A 15,599-nucleotide genomic window follows, 5' to 3' on the forward strand; every position below is an offset into this window, starting at 1 on the left:
ATAAGTTTCAAAACTGAACTATATGAAGGTTGATTTGTGGTGCGCAGTGATAAAACTGCACCTGGTGTTTTATTTTTTACTTAAAGAAACCTGAAGAGACAAACTGAGAACTCAATGAAACTAAAAGAAACTTTATCTACGTAGAAAAGACAGAGCCTGGTTTCCCTCTGACAGTCTGAGTGGATCTAAATAAAACAGTTTACATTTATATTGAGATTTCTCAGCAGATAAATATTTTACATTAACAGTGAATAAATCTCACACAATGTAATCAGATAAATACAATTAATGGTTGAGGAGATCATATTTTCCTCCCCTCTGTGTGTTCCACACTTGGTACGGTCCAGCAGGTACATGACTGAAGAACAAGTCCTTTTACTTTGAATGAAAACTTCTACTTGTAACAGAGTATTTCTACTTTGTGTTGCAGGTCTCTGTACTTCTTCCACTGCTCACACATTGAGGAGACTCCTGACTGAGTCTATGTGACGACATTAGATTATTAATAATGATGCATCCATGTCGATTCATTTCATCTTTGTTATTGTAATCTAAGAAAATACCTGTAAAGCTGTCAGAGACATTTAGTGTTACATTATGTCCTCTGAGATGGAGTGAAGTAGAAGTATGAAGTAGCATGAAATGGAAATACTCAAGTAAAGTAAAAGTACTACAAAGTTGTATTAAGTACAGTATCTGAGTGAATGTACTCTGTTACTTTCTACCACTGGTTATGACATCATTGTTCCTGAACACACAAGCTTTCATTTATTATTATTTATTTTGTCATATTTCGTTTTATGCTTCCAGATGTTAGTAAATGACAGTTCAGTGTCGTCAGGATGTGATTTATGTGTTTATGTGTCAACGTGAAGATTTCCTTTCCTCCACTCATGGCTGGTTACGTGCGTGCTTTTATTGTGAAATATAACAATATTATTTCCGTTGTATTGTATTGCTGTCGGCTTGACTCGGCCGCTGACGTCACATGGCTGAAAACACAAATGTTGCGTTTTAAACCGTTTGGAAAATTAGACACCTGGACATCTAGAACAGGTGCGTTCAGGTGCTGCAGGAAATGTGAAGTCCGTTGATTTAAATATACATTCATACATAAAATACTTATATGTGTGTTATTACACTTGTTGCATGTTGAGCTGTTGTAACAAGTGAACTGAGATAAATGAAGCCGATCTAATCTCATCTAGTTTAATCAGTGATAATATATATTTCTGTATTATATTATTATATATTATATTTTTATAGTGTTGCAAAGATTACCCAAAAGTCATACTTGAGTTAAGTTAAAGATATGGTGTTAAAATATTAATTTGGTAAAAGTGAAAGTCAACCGTACAAATAGTACTCAAGTAAAAGTCTTAAAGTATCTGATACTACATGTACACGTGAACGATACGTTTATTTACATGTTTGTTCTTCAACATGTTTTGATTATCACATCAGTGCTTTTTATTCGATTGTTAATCAAATAAACTGATAAAAAATTGTGATATTTTGGCTCTGATGTAGCATGTAATCTGCAAAGTAACTAGTAACTAAAGTCTTTTAATAAATGTAATGGAGTAAAAAGTACAATGTTTGCCTCCAAAATGTTGTGGGGTGGAAGTACGAGTACGTACTTAGTTACATTACATCACTGATATTTTGTTCATAATACTCCAAATATGTGTCATAAACATATGAAGTAAAAAGCAGTGGTAGTAAAATGTAATTACTCAAATAAAGTACAAGTACTTTAAAATTGTACTTCATATTCAGCCATTATTTCGACTTTAACTGTTTAACTGCTGCGAGGCTTCGGCTTCACTGACCGTTGGAGCCGAGCAGCAGAACCTCCATCATCCATCCGTCAGCTGTCTGCAGTCACACGTCAGCAGGTGGACAGAACTGTATCGGTGGGTCGAGGTGCTGTATCGTATCAGCTGGACCTGTTTCAGTTTCTGCCTATTCAAGGAACTGAAACAAGTCCAATATCTAATGTATATTATATATATTATATTATTGTACATTACACAGGAGTGACTTGATACTGAACATCCTGATCCTCTTGGCCCGACTTTTCATCCGTCCGTCTGAATGGACCCTCCTCTCTGCTGTGAAGCAGCTCAGCTCATCATATATACGATCACCTCTGGAGCAGCTATGACACAACACAGATTCATCATCATTATTTAATCCTTATTGTTGTTTATTTTGTATATTTTAAATGTGCCACTGATAACATTCAGCCACTAAATGTGGCGTTCAGGGCTCAACAGTGCCGTTTGAATCAGCTCCCCCTCAGGCTGCCAGCTTGTTGTGTTTTTTTTTGTTTTTTTTTAAAAGAATTTCAAGTACACATTACATGTTGTATAAAGAGGTCTAATAAATCAAAGTAGTACATTTTAAATTTCTAAATAGTCTCATAGTTTTTGCCAATTTCTGTTTTTTTCAGTTCTAAGTTTTCAGTGGAAGACAAATCTGATTTTAAATCTGTATCTGTAAAGATGTGACAGGAGGGCGTCTGACAAGCCACTTCTATGTGGCTAAAATAATGATTACGTTCATTATGTACATTTCATCTGGGGACAAGTTGGACTTGTTAAAAATGAGTAAAATATCAATCTTTGTTAGAGGGACATCTTTTTCAAGCATTTCAGGTTGCACTACCTCATGATGCTAACGCCAGCTAGCTAACATTAATGTTGCTAACACTAGCTAGCTAACGTTAACGTTGCAAACACTAGCTAGCTAACATTAGGGCAGTACAGACATATACATGTATACATGTCTATGAGTACAGCTACCAGACTGTTGAACTGATGAAAGAGACACCACGTGATTCAAACGCTGTGATCCTATTGGCTGACTGAAGCTGTGACAGGAGACAAACAAAACAATCATGTTGGACCGACAAACATTTTACAAATTATTAATTCACATCATAATAATGTTTTTAAGGAGAAGAGAGACTGAAGATGTTTTACTTTTAAAACTGATTGTCACATAAACCTGTTATTATTATGACCTTCAGTTGTTGTTCTTGTTATATGTTTCTTCTGTTGTGCTGCTGCTCCATCTGGTCATTTCCGTCGTGTTTGTAAATTAATAATTTACAGTTAAAATAAAACTTAAAAAGTATTAAATAATGAACGTGAACATGAACGTAACTTCCGCGAGATTTTACCCAGACCCGCCCTCCTCTGCCTCCGATTGGTCCGCGAAGTCATGAACGCAGGATCTGACGGACCAGTGAACGGCTACCAGTCATGCTAACAACAACAACAACAACAACAACAACAACAAGAATGCCTTTTTTTGTTCTCACAGAAACTGTTTGAATACTGACAGCAGACTGTCTCTGTGGATTCATCATCAAACACACCGCGGCTCGAGGCCGGACTTCAAAGCGACCGCGCCGGAGCCTCGTTAGCATGATGACGGTTGGCATGACGACGGTTAGCATGACGACGGTTAGCATGACGGCGGTTAGCATGACGACGGTTAGCATGATGACGGTTAGCATGACGGCGGTTGGCATGACGGCGGTTAGCATGACGACGGTTAGCATGACGGCGGTTAGCATGACGGCGGTTGGCATGATGGCGGTTAGCATGACGGCGGTTAGCATGACGGCGGTCAGCATGACGGCGGTTAGCATGACGGCGGTTGGCATGACGGCGGTTAGCATGATGACGGTTAGCATGATGGCGGTCAGCACAGCGGCTACAGACCAGTGAGTGTCTTCATTCAGCTCCTCAGGTGTTCAGCGTCGGTCCGACATGTTCTGATGTTGGATGTGAAAACACGGTCCGCTGGTTTCGAGTCTGATGGCAAAAAACTACTTCACAACTGTGAACAGTAATTTAGAGGAAACACACAAAAATGAACGCGGACTTTTTAATTTTAATGTTTGGAAACTGAACTTTGAACTTGAGCCACAGTGATTATGAGTTACGTCAGGATTATAGCTCCCGCTGACAATGACGTCATGATCATGTTCCTACCGCGGGCTGGATGGTGAAGTCGGTTTCAGGTTGGATGGTGAAGTCGGGTTCAGGTTGGATGGTGAAGTCGGTCTCAGGTTGGATGGTGAAGTTGGTCTCAGGTTGGATGTGAAGTCGGGTTCAGGTTGGATCTGAAGTCGGTTTCAGGTTGGATGTGAAGTCGGGTTCAGGATGGTGTGAAGTCGGGTTCAGGTTGGATGTGAAGTCGGGTTCAGGTCGGATGTGAAGTCGGGTTCAGGTCGGATGTGAAGTCGGTTTCAGGTTGGATGTGAAGTCGGTCTCAGGTTGGATGGTGAAGTTGGTCTCAGGTTGGATGGTGAAGTTGGTCTCAGGTTGGATGTGAAGTCGGGTTCAGGTTGGATGTGAAGTCGGGTTCAGGTCGGCACTTTGAGGGACGTCAGTAAATGACTGTTGACTGAAAATGAGCAAAATAAACCAGAAACTTTTGTTATTAGCGAACATCCTGGATCCACATGATGCTACACTGGTTTCATATAACAGCTAATTTGATTGCTGATGTGTAATTAATTGATTTTTACAGAGAGGAAATAATTGTCTCTGTACTGGCTGAATGAGACGCACCTGTTTTTATTGGATTTTAGTCCTCGTCACACTTTATAATAATATTTTAATGAAAAATCATATTTTCGGTCACTAGCTTCCATGTGTAGTCAGCAGGTTTTTTTCAATAGCGTCCAGGTCATGTGACCCAAAAACAGATTTCTCTGCTGAGCTCAGACAGTAAAGAACATAAATGTTGACCGCTTTTCTTTTCAGAAACAAACAAACCTTGAGCTCTTTCTTTCTTTCTTTCTTTCTTTCTTTCTTTCTTTCCTTCTTTCTTTCTTTCTTTCTTTCCTTCTTTCTTTCTTTTCGTACGTATCAGAAAAAGATGGCATGAACTAATGCAAAGACAAACAGAACATTGTCTCTGCTGCCTCAGACGTCAGACGTCTCTTTATCGCCTCCTCTCCCTCTCTAATGATATTCATACAGTCACTTATGTCATAAATGTGTAATACATTGTGATTTATTGTCTCTCAGCAGGAGATATGTGGCAGGGTGAACGCTTGTGGACTGATGGAGATGATAAAACTGATACGTGAATGACAAACGAGACATTTAGTGGATTCTTTCTTAAATACTCAGATATTTGTACAGAGTTTGGTGCTGGCAGCAATAATTCCCCTCATGTCTCCAGGTCCCAGCGCTCCACCTGCTGCCTGTGCTTCCTGTCTCTGGCCAGCAGGAGGCGCTGCAGGCTGCTCTTCTCTCCTCCTCCTCCTCCTCCTCCTCCTCCTCTCCGGTGTGTGTGTGTGTGTGTGTGTGTGTGTGTGTGTGTGTGTGTGTGTGTGTGTGTGAGGCTTCCCCCACCATAAAGCAGCGAGAGGCGGCTGGAGGCTGTAAAGGCTCTCCAGCAGCCCGAGGAGGAGGAGGAGAGGAGGAGGAGGAGAGGAGAGGATGAAGCGTGGAGCTGATCTCAGTTCAGTCCGTCTGAGCTGAAAGTGGAAACTTTCTGATGCTGTTCTCACTCTGGAGCTGCTTCTTCATGCACCTGTGACCAGGTAAGAAAGTGTCCCTGTGCTGCACGAGACGCTGATTCTGAGGATTTTATGACATTTCATCATATTTCTCTTTCTGCCATATTTTCACTGTAACGTTCGTGTCTGTGGATTCACGGCTGCTGCTGATATTTAATGTTTTCTTTCAGTGTTGACGGTTTTCTTCTGGTATATTTTATAAATCAGACATTTTCCTGTAATATTAAGCCGAATATGTTGAGTTGCACAGTTGTTGTTGCTCCTCTGGCTGATGATTTCTTCTGTTTTATACAAACTGTGAAGATTCAGTTTGCATCAGATATTCTGCTGGAAAGACGACAGAACGGCTCTTTAATCAGATTTTAGTGATTTGTGGGTTTCTCCTGTAAGATGAAGGTTCTGAAAAGATTCTGAAAGATGATTTAAATGTATTTTCTCTTTGGACTCGAGGATTTAAAAGCATTGTGGATCTAGTTGTAGGCACCGTCCTTTAAACAGTGCAGGTTCACTGATGTTATAATATTAAGACATTCTCAGTAAATATTTAATAAGATTTGACTGATGGATTTCACTCAGCTGATGAATCATTAACTAACACTTTGCAGTTGTAAGTCGACTCAAATCAGTTTATTTTGGATATTAAACGTTTTAAACTGCTGACTGGACGTTTCTCACAGATCTCTGACTGATCTCACAATCAGAAATACTTTATTGATCCCTGAGGGGAAACTGATTTCCCATTCAGGAGTCTCGTGCAGCTCTGCAGCGTCTGTGTGTTCGGTGGTATTTGCTTCTCAGGCTTCACTTGAGTATTTCAGTTTCTGCAGCTTTTCTCTTCGTGGTTCCTGTTGGTTTAAACTCGTGTTCACATATTTCACACAGATTGTTTCCGTCCTCTAAACGTTTTAACACGTAGCTGCTCTGTGTGTGTGTGCGTGTGTGTGTGTGTGTGTGCGTGTGTGTGTGTGTGCGTGTGCGTGTGTGTGAGTATTTTGTTGAGCCCCACTGATCGTCTGAAGAGATCAGCTGATTTTGGCCCGTCACAGATTAGAGCTGTCAGATTTTCACCAGATGATTATCGTGATATTTTTAGATATTTTGATTTAACATGAGCTTGTTTGTTGTGTGTTGTCACATGAGAGAGTCTGTAACACACGTGTTGTTTCAGCCTCACAACAGCTAACAGCTAACAGCTAACAGCTAACTGTCGCTGCGGTTGGCGGCCGGTGTTCAGGCTCTTTACCGCCACCTGCTGTAACAAAGCGATCCGCCCGCCACCTCCGTCTTAAACTGAATAAACCAGATTAAATGTTGGGATCGTACGTTTCTGCAATACGTGTATATGTTGCAACTTCATGTTTCTTTAGGTTGAATGTCTCCATGTTAGGTTGTGACAGCGCTCTGGTTCTGGTCCGGCTGGGAGGCACAGAAACCACTCGGCTCAGAAAACATCATGTTTTTTGTTCTGGTTAAAAGTATCATGGTCCTGAGTGTCCTGACCAGCTGCTCAAATGACCCGGTTCAAGTGTTGTGTTGTTTGGCGGCTGTTTGTCTTAGTAACTAAGTACATTTACTCGAGTACTTGAGTGCAGCAGTACAGTCCTGAGTGTTTCTCAGTGTGTGTGTGTGTCAGCGGGTGTCTCTGTGTGTCCTGACCTGATGTTCAGAATCAGAGGTTCTGTTCTGTTCTGCTGCACAAATATGAGAATGAATAATTCAGAAGGATTTAAATTTTTCCTTTATGTCCTGACATCCAGATACAGAAGAGGAGTGTGTGTCTGTGTGTGTGAGAACCAGCGCTCACTGGTCTGAATGGTTTTAATATTAAAGTTATAATAATGTTTGGAGTCTGAATCGGACGTTAACGAGGAGAAAGTGTCCGACACAAATCTCATCAGTGGAGCTACAAAGTTGTGATGTTCTGAGCTGAGACTCTGTTGAAGTTGCTGAGCCGTGAGCTGCAGTGATGAAGGACAGAGATAAAAAGCTCAGGGAGGAGACGTAAACGTTGGTCTGTGCAGGTGAGATAAAACCTGCAGGTGCTGTGACCGTCCATGTGCCTCGTTTCAAATCCAGCGTGCAGCGCTCAGTTTCCTTCCTTCTGCTGGTTTCACTTAATTTCTGTAAAAATCACTCGACCGACCTGAAAGTCTGCAGAGAGGTGAAACATCACTGTTACTGTTCTGATCACAGTTACACGATCAATATCTGAAATTATAACTCTGTCTGTGTATCAGCTGTTATCAGGAAGGATCCATCTCCAGGTTATCTGTCAGGACCTGACAGCAGGTGTGTCACTAACACACCGACAGGGTCAGTCTGCAGCAAATGTTGACTGTGATGAAGTTAAAGCGTCTGCAGGTGGATCTAAAAACTGATGTGATGATGTGAAGGTGAAGTTTGTGATCTGGAGATAAATGTCTGAATCACTGAGGTGCTGTTCTGACTTCAGTCTGTTCTAACGAAGGAGATCTGAGTCACATTACAACAAGATAAGAGAGAGGTGTGACTTCCAGTATCTCCACTTGTGTCTGTGTGCTGTCTGTGTTGATGTGGAGGTGAAGCGGTGGAGGTGAATGTAACCAGGAGTGCTGCAGAAGGACCTAATCCTAATCCCGTCTAGATATCCAGTAAACAAAGACCTCATCATGGTGGAGTGTAAAAGATTAATTGTGGACCAGGTGTGCTCAAAACTAAAGTTAATGCTGGGCGACGGGCCCTGGTGAGTCTCGCGGGCCAGAAGATTCAGGATAGATGTGATGCGGGTCGTAGATCGAGGAGATGAACGTGGGCTGAAAGGAGTCGTGGTGCAGCTGCAGTGTCCTGAACTCATCCTGAGCTTCCAGCTTCGTCGTCACCCTGTGGGTCCTGTGATGGAAGAGACATTATGCCGCTTTTCCAACAAAATTAGCGGATCTACACGTCAGCCCGTTAAAAATGGCCCATTGACCCCATTCCCACTTCCCACAGGAAGCTTTTTATCTGAAGCATTATGCTGTACGTCACTGACGTCACGCCTCCTGTCAGGAATGTGCTGGAAACAGTGAACAACAGCAGTGAACCAGAGACGATGTCCCCTCGATCACCAGTCTCCCAAAGTCTGTCCTTATTTACACGTCAACACCAGATGTTGATAACGCGATAAATCAGAGCTGAGCGAGGTGATAAAGACCTGTCTGCTGCAGAGCTGCTGACCCGGCTGTGAATGCAGAGTGAACACAGGTCCATTTACACTGAAGCTGATCTGAGCAGGTTTACTGAGACAGACGATTTCACCTGAAGACACATTGATGGAGGGAAGAAACCGGAGCACCAGGTGGACCCTGCCGAGCACCAGGTGGACCCTGCAGAGCACCAGGTGGACCCTGCAGAGCACCAGGTGGACCCTGCAGAGCACCAGGTGGACCCTACAGAGCACCAGGTGGACCATACAGAGCACCAGGTGGACCCTACAGAGCACCAGGTGGACCATACAGAGCACCAGGTGGACCCCACAGAGCACCAGGTGGACCCTGCAGAGCACCAGGTGGACCCTACAGAGCACCAGGTGGACCATACAGAGCACCAGGTGGACCCTGCAGAGCACCAGGTGGACCCTGCAGAGCACCAGGTGGACCATACAGAGCACCAGGTGGACCCTACAGAGCACCAGGTGGACCCCACAGAGCACCAGGTGGACCCCGCAGAGCACCAGGTGGACCCTACAGAGCACCAGGTGGACCCCGCAGAGCACCAGGTGGACCCTACAGAGCACCAGGTGGACCCTGCAGAGCACCAGGTGGACCCTGCAGAGCACCAGGTGGACCCTGCAGAGCACCAGGTGGACCCTACAGAGCACCAGGTGGACCATACAGAGCACCAGGTGGACCATACAGAGCACAGGAACATGTGAGGGTGGTGGAATAAGGGAGAGAGAGCAAAATGTGAGGATCTTAACTGCTACACCACTTAGCCAGCTAGCATGCTAACTGTTCAGTGTTCCGGTGTAACTGATGGGATGTGTCTCCTCTGGAGCTGAGCTGCTCCCTCTCTCAGATCCAGGTGTTTTAATACTCTGGACGTCGAGCTTTTTCAGCTTCGTGCACCTGAGCAGCTTTCAGAGGATTGAGCAGCCTCCAGCTCGTGTCCAGGTTTAACTGTTGGATCCAGACTGCAGACTCAAACCAGCACCATGTCAGAGCGTCTCCCAGCACTGTCCGACTTCCTGTCTGTGGCACATTGGTTCCTGCTGAAGTTTCATGTTTCAGAAGGTTCAGTTGTTTCCTCAACGATCAGCAGGACACAGTGAGTGAGTGAGTGAGTGTGTGTGTGTGTGTGTGTGTGTGTGTGTGTGTGAGTCCAGATGAACTCCAGTGTGTGTGTTCATGGTGATGATGAACAACAGTGTGGCTCACTGATGAGTTTTGATGGAGGAGGAAGATGATCAGACTCCTCAGAGAGACTCACTGAGCTCCACCTCCAACGTGTTCAGTGTTTCAGTGTTGCAGGCTGAATAAAAGCATCACGTCTCGTGTCTGTGCACGTCACAGTCTGTGAACGTTGAGACTATCGGAGCGATTCTCAGCTCGTCAGTCGTCCGATGTGACTACAGAAGCGTTCTGGTCTGTCAGGTTATTTATACAGCAGGTGATAATGACAGAGAATCAGTCTGACGGTCACAGTTACACATCAGAGCTGATCACATGATGCCGTCTGCTTCCAGAGTGTGGCGGGAGTTGTCTCTATAGCAACAGCTGCTGAGGATCATGGGTACTGTAGTTCACAACAAACTGGGCAAGGAAACCAACAAGTCCTCATATCTGTAGAACAAAGTACGTTTACTCAAGTACTGTACTTAAATACAAGTCTGAGATACTTGTACTGTACCAGAGTATGAAACCACTTTACATCACATCATCACCAGACTCCCTTAGCAAATGTAGTGATTTAAGAGTTGTTGAGTTAAAACAAACTTTATAACGTAGTGAAACTCTGTCTCTGACAGACTCTGACTTATTTGTTCCTTCTTGTAAATTCAAATGTTCTCCATGAACTTCTTTCTGTCTTTGAGTAGAAACATGGAGTCTGTTTGTCTCAGTGACGGACGGGTTTGTTTCATGTAGAGCAGGAAGTGACATCACATCACAGGTGTCACTCAGACGCAGGTTAATGCAGCTGTGAAGTGACTCTCTGTACGTTAGAAGCACTGTTTGCTCTGGTGTTAACATTTAATCAACAAGACTGAAGACACTCTTGAGCCCATTTATTTTAAACACAGCTGCTCCTCTGTGCTTCCTGCTCTCTCGGTAGGTTTTACAGTATGATTACATCAGTCATAATAAAAAGCTCCATTAGGTTCAGAGAAAGTTTAACAAATAAAAAGCCCTCCTGGTTTTAAAGCCACAGGACAGAGTGATAACTGACCTTGTTTCAGAGATGGAGGATGAAGAACTGTAGTTTGAGCTGCAGTACCGTGTTTGGCCACCAGGATGAAAACAGTGTGTGTGAAGCTCTGATAGTATTATTGTCCATAAACATTATGTTTGTACCGTCGTCAGGCAGAAAGCGGCGCTGACAGCGAGCGGAGCGTCTGAATGACATGAATTATTGAGTCTGTTGTAGAGCTGCAGCTGCACGGGGATCTGTGTGATGTGATTTTCATGAGCAGCTCTTTAATCTGATGTTGGATGTCAGCGTGCGGCGAGCCTCAGCTGCTGGGAGGATTCATCTACCGCTTGACTGAGCAGCTGAACGCTGCCGTGTGAAGCTTCAGGGCGGCTCCATGAAACGCTCCACACCTCCACCCAACCTCCACCTGCTGAGCTCACACCGCAATTCACAGTGAAATTACCCCCCGCTGCTGTACTCGGGTTACACAAGACTGATGATGAGCTTCACAGATGAGAGATTGAGAATCATGTTTTTTATGTACAGCGCCGCAGATTGTTCGGATGACCTGCTGCAGGTTTTCTGCATCAGTTAATGGGTTCAAAGTGGAACAAACTCCTGATTTACAAGTATCATTACAGCATTTCTGTGTTTTGACCTTTAAGAAACAGCTAAAAAAAAAACTCATCATCTCCCTCCATGCTGATGGAAGTCAGGAGAAGTCTCGTAGTCCACAAAACATTTACATTTACAGCCTTTATTAAGATGAAGACTGTAGCTGCTGAGATAAAGTGTTAGCATGTTTCCACACTGCGCCGCACGTACAGGATGTAAACATCATCTCCTCAGATCAGGTTGATCTCTGTGATCACAGCAGACGAGCTGATGGAGACACCTGATGTTTAAATCATCTCCAGCTGCTTCAGCTGTTCAGCAGAACGCTGCAACTCTGTTTTACTGTGAAGCTCCAGAAATGTTCTGTGGACTACGAGACTTCACCTGACTTTATATCATCAGGAGGAGACGATGGCTGAGCCTGACTTTATATCATCAGGAGGAGATGATGGCTGAGCCTGACTTTATATCATCAGGAGGAGATGATGGCTGAGCCTGACTTTATATCATCAGGAGGAGATGATGACTGAGCCTGACTTTATATCATCAGGAGGAGATGATGGCTGAGCCTGACTTTATATCATCAGGAGGAGATGATGGCTGAGCCTGACTTTATATCATCAGGAGGAGATGATGGCTGAGCCTGACTTTATATCATCAGGAGGAGATGATGACTGAGCCTGACTTTATATCATCAGGAGGAGATGATGACTTCACCTGACTTTATATCATCAGGAGGAGATGATGGCTGAGCCTGACTTTATATCATCAGGAGGAGATGATGACTGAGCCTGACTTTATATCATCAGGAGGAGATGATGGCTGAGCCTGACTTTATATCATCAGGAGGAGATGATGAGTGGGTTTCCAGTTTTGTGTGAACTGTTCCTTTAACCCACACAGAAAATCCATTCAAAGCCTTTATTTTATAACATAATTAGTGTTGTGACTGGTGTAATAGAGTGTATATGTGTATATGGAATAATAGTTTTAGTTTACTCGTGCAAATCATTTTAAACTTCAGTCAGTGGAAATAAATCTGCATTATTTCTTTGCAACAAGATCATCTTGTAACAAAGCGTCCTGACAGCTGAGCTCTGAGTGGACGGAGGCCCAGAGAGTCCAAAATGGAGGACGCTAACGTAGCTTATTAGCTGTGTGTCATCATCCAGTTGTATTGAAGCTCATCTCAGAGTATAAAGTGGTTTGCAGACAGTCAGCAGACTGACACGGCTGTGTGAGCTTATTGTCTCAGTATCGACCGAGCTCACGAACATGCCAGCTAACAGTTAGTGTGCTAGCTAGCTTAGAGAGCATTTTCCCTTCAGCTGTAACTTTTTATTTAATTAATAAAATGATGAACAATCAACACAGAGAAAACAGACGGAAGCTCAGAGATTGTGACCGACTAGTGCTAGCATATAGCATATAGCATAACAGCATGATAGCCATTAGCTCACCGGCTTCATGTGTGATTGATCTCGTTGTGTCTTCTTCTTCTGTGGTTTCATGGAACCAACTGGATAACTAGCTCCACCGGTCGTTTATCTCCATCAACCAATCATCTCTCATTCACACAACAAACATTCAGTCAGGGATTATTTTGGTTGGATTCAATAAAGCATTTAAATTTGGAAAACGATACGAATGTGTGTAAAATTAAATGTTTTGTGACCAACATGTTGTTTGAAGCCTGAAAATATTCAGTGAGAGCAGAAAGTCAGTGATGAAGGTCAGAGGTGACGCAGAGACTGAGGAGGGAAACACTTTCACTAGTGTACGACTTCTCATGAGATCATCATGTGCTAGTTATTGCACAGCGTTACAGTGATAAAGAGACATCTCTGAATTATTAAGTGAACTAATAGCTCATGTATTCATTCACAGAGACTCGTGCAGCTGATCTACATTATTTAATCCGATCTGAGTCAAACTCTCAGCATCAGTTTCTCTTCTTCACAGTGCGGCAGGTTATTTCTTGTGTTTTTACTGTGATGTTTGGTTTTAATTTCTGAACCCTGAGCATCACTTCCACCTCCTCCTGCCTCCAGCTCACAGTCACTTCTGTGATTGAGATCAGAGGAGTTGTGGTGATACAGATTTTAATATCTGAAGTGAGGATCTCTGCTGGCTGATGGCTCCAGTCTGAGCAGAGCAGGAAACTGTGTTTAATGAGGGCTGCCGTCGTCAGGCTGATCTTCTTAATGAGGTCAGTTTTTATCCAGTGGACTGAAGACTCAGTCTCAAGTCTTTGTTCTGCACATGCTCACATGCATGAAGCTGATTGGACGTCTGATTGTCTGTAGACGTGACCTGAGATGGAAACCAGGTTATTTAAGTAGATGGTGAGTGACAGGCGGAGCTGAACGCTCTGACAACAGAGAAGTAGTTTGTCTTGTATCTTTAATTTATTAAAGGACTGCTGCTCCCAAAGTCACACTGTGTTATTGTCACATGATCTGGAAGAAGACATTCATTTTATTGGTTTTAATCTTTTTAAAAGTCTCGTTACAAACGCCTTCATATGTTACAGTCCATTCATTCACCACAAGTCTGATTGTAACCATAATAAATATGATTTTACTGAAGACAAATCCTTAAATGTATCTTAAGTTGGCAAAAAGGAGGCGAGGTGACGCAGAGGTATCAGGGGAATTTCAAAATAAAGGCACATCTTTAACCTGATGATATGGACCGATGAGGAGAGAGTGTTTCTGGGAAAGTGATTATATTTCTGGAAAACAAGGACATTTTTTTAAATTAAAGACATTTGTAAAGAAAAATACAGTTTTTAGAAAATGAGGATTTTTTTGGCAGTGTGAACATTGTCTTGTTAAGTCGAGATATTTTTGGAAAGTGTGGACAGTTTTGGAAAATACTGACATTTGCAGATGTATTTTATCTTGAGTTTGTGGCAGACTGATGGACGTCTGTAAAGTATACGAGACAGAATCTCTCTGCTTCGTCTGAAGTGCCTCTGGCCTGAAAAACACTGAAGTCTGCTGCTTTATTGTGTTTTCACTGCTGAATTTAGGACAAAAGGACAAATGATTTTAACGCCTGACCCTCAGAGTCAGTTTCTGTTTGAAACGGAGTTCTGCCTCTGCAACCAGGAATGAACAACTGGGAAGTGATCAATGATATTGATCTCACTGATATTGATTAAGAAGCACATGAACTCCATGTAGATTATTTGCAGCATTGTGGAGAGAAGAAACTGTACTTTTCTTTCCTCTGCAGCAGAAACATGCTGCGATGGTGTTTGTCAGAGTCGATCTGCGACCGTCGATCTGCGACCGTCGATCTGACCCTCTGCAGTCAAACAGCTGATCTGTGGTCTGTTTTTAAAATAGCCTCCTGGACTCTGACTGTGATGTCCTCTTCTGCTCTTCCTCTTTACACCTGCTGTAACTGGAGCCGGTGGTGTGGAGGATATTATTACTGGACGATATCTGTAACTTCCTCCTGTGGAGAACATTACTGATGGCCGGTCGGAGGCGACCGGATGCCGCAGCCTCGCTCTGCTGGGGGTTAATCAGATGAGTCGGAGTGCTGTGATGGGATAGTGGAGGGAGGTGATGAAGTGATGGGAGGAGGAGGAGGAGGAGATAAGATTGCTTCTTCCTGAGTCAGCAGAAATGGTTTCCTGTGAGGGTGGAGGTTATCAGTGATGGAGACGATGAGACTGAGACTGATGTGTGATCGGGATCAGAAGTCAGCGCTCGATCACACACAGACTAAGTTTAGATTTAGTTTGTCTGGACCACAGATGTGACGCACCAGGAGGCCGGAGGTGCATCTGCTTTAAAGAAGCTTATTTTTCACACTAAACGTGTTGTTAGGAGAGAAAGTCCTGTGAGCAAAACCTTTCTCTGGAACATGAGGACTCGTTTAGAAAGTGAGGAGATTTTGGATGAAGAGAAAAGATTTGAAAACTTTGGCGTCTGTTGAAGACGAGACTTTTTGGCAGCGTGAACATTTTTGCGGTGCCGAGTTTTAGAAACTGACAAAGTGACTCTGCTGCATGAATACAGTGTGCTGATGAATGATGGTGCTTGTTATAGACGAC

Source organism: Pagrus major, chromosome 17, assembly GCF_040436345.1.
Source record: "Pagrus major chromosome 17, Pma_NU_1.0".
In the NCBI taxonomy this organism is placed as follows: domain Eukaryota; kingdom Metazoa; phylum Chordata; class Actinopteri; order Spariformes; family Sparidae; genus Pagrus; species Pagrus major.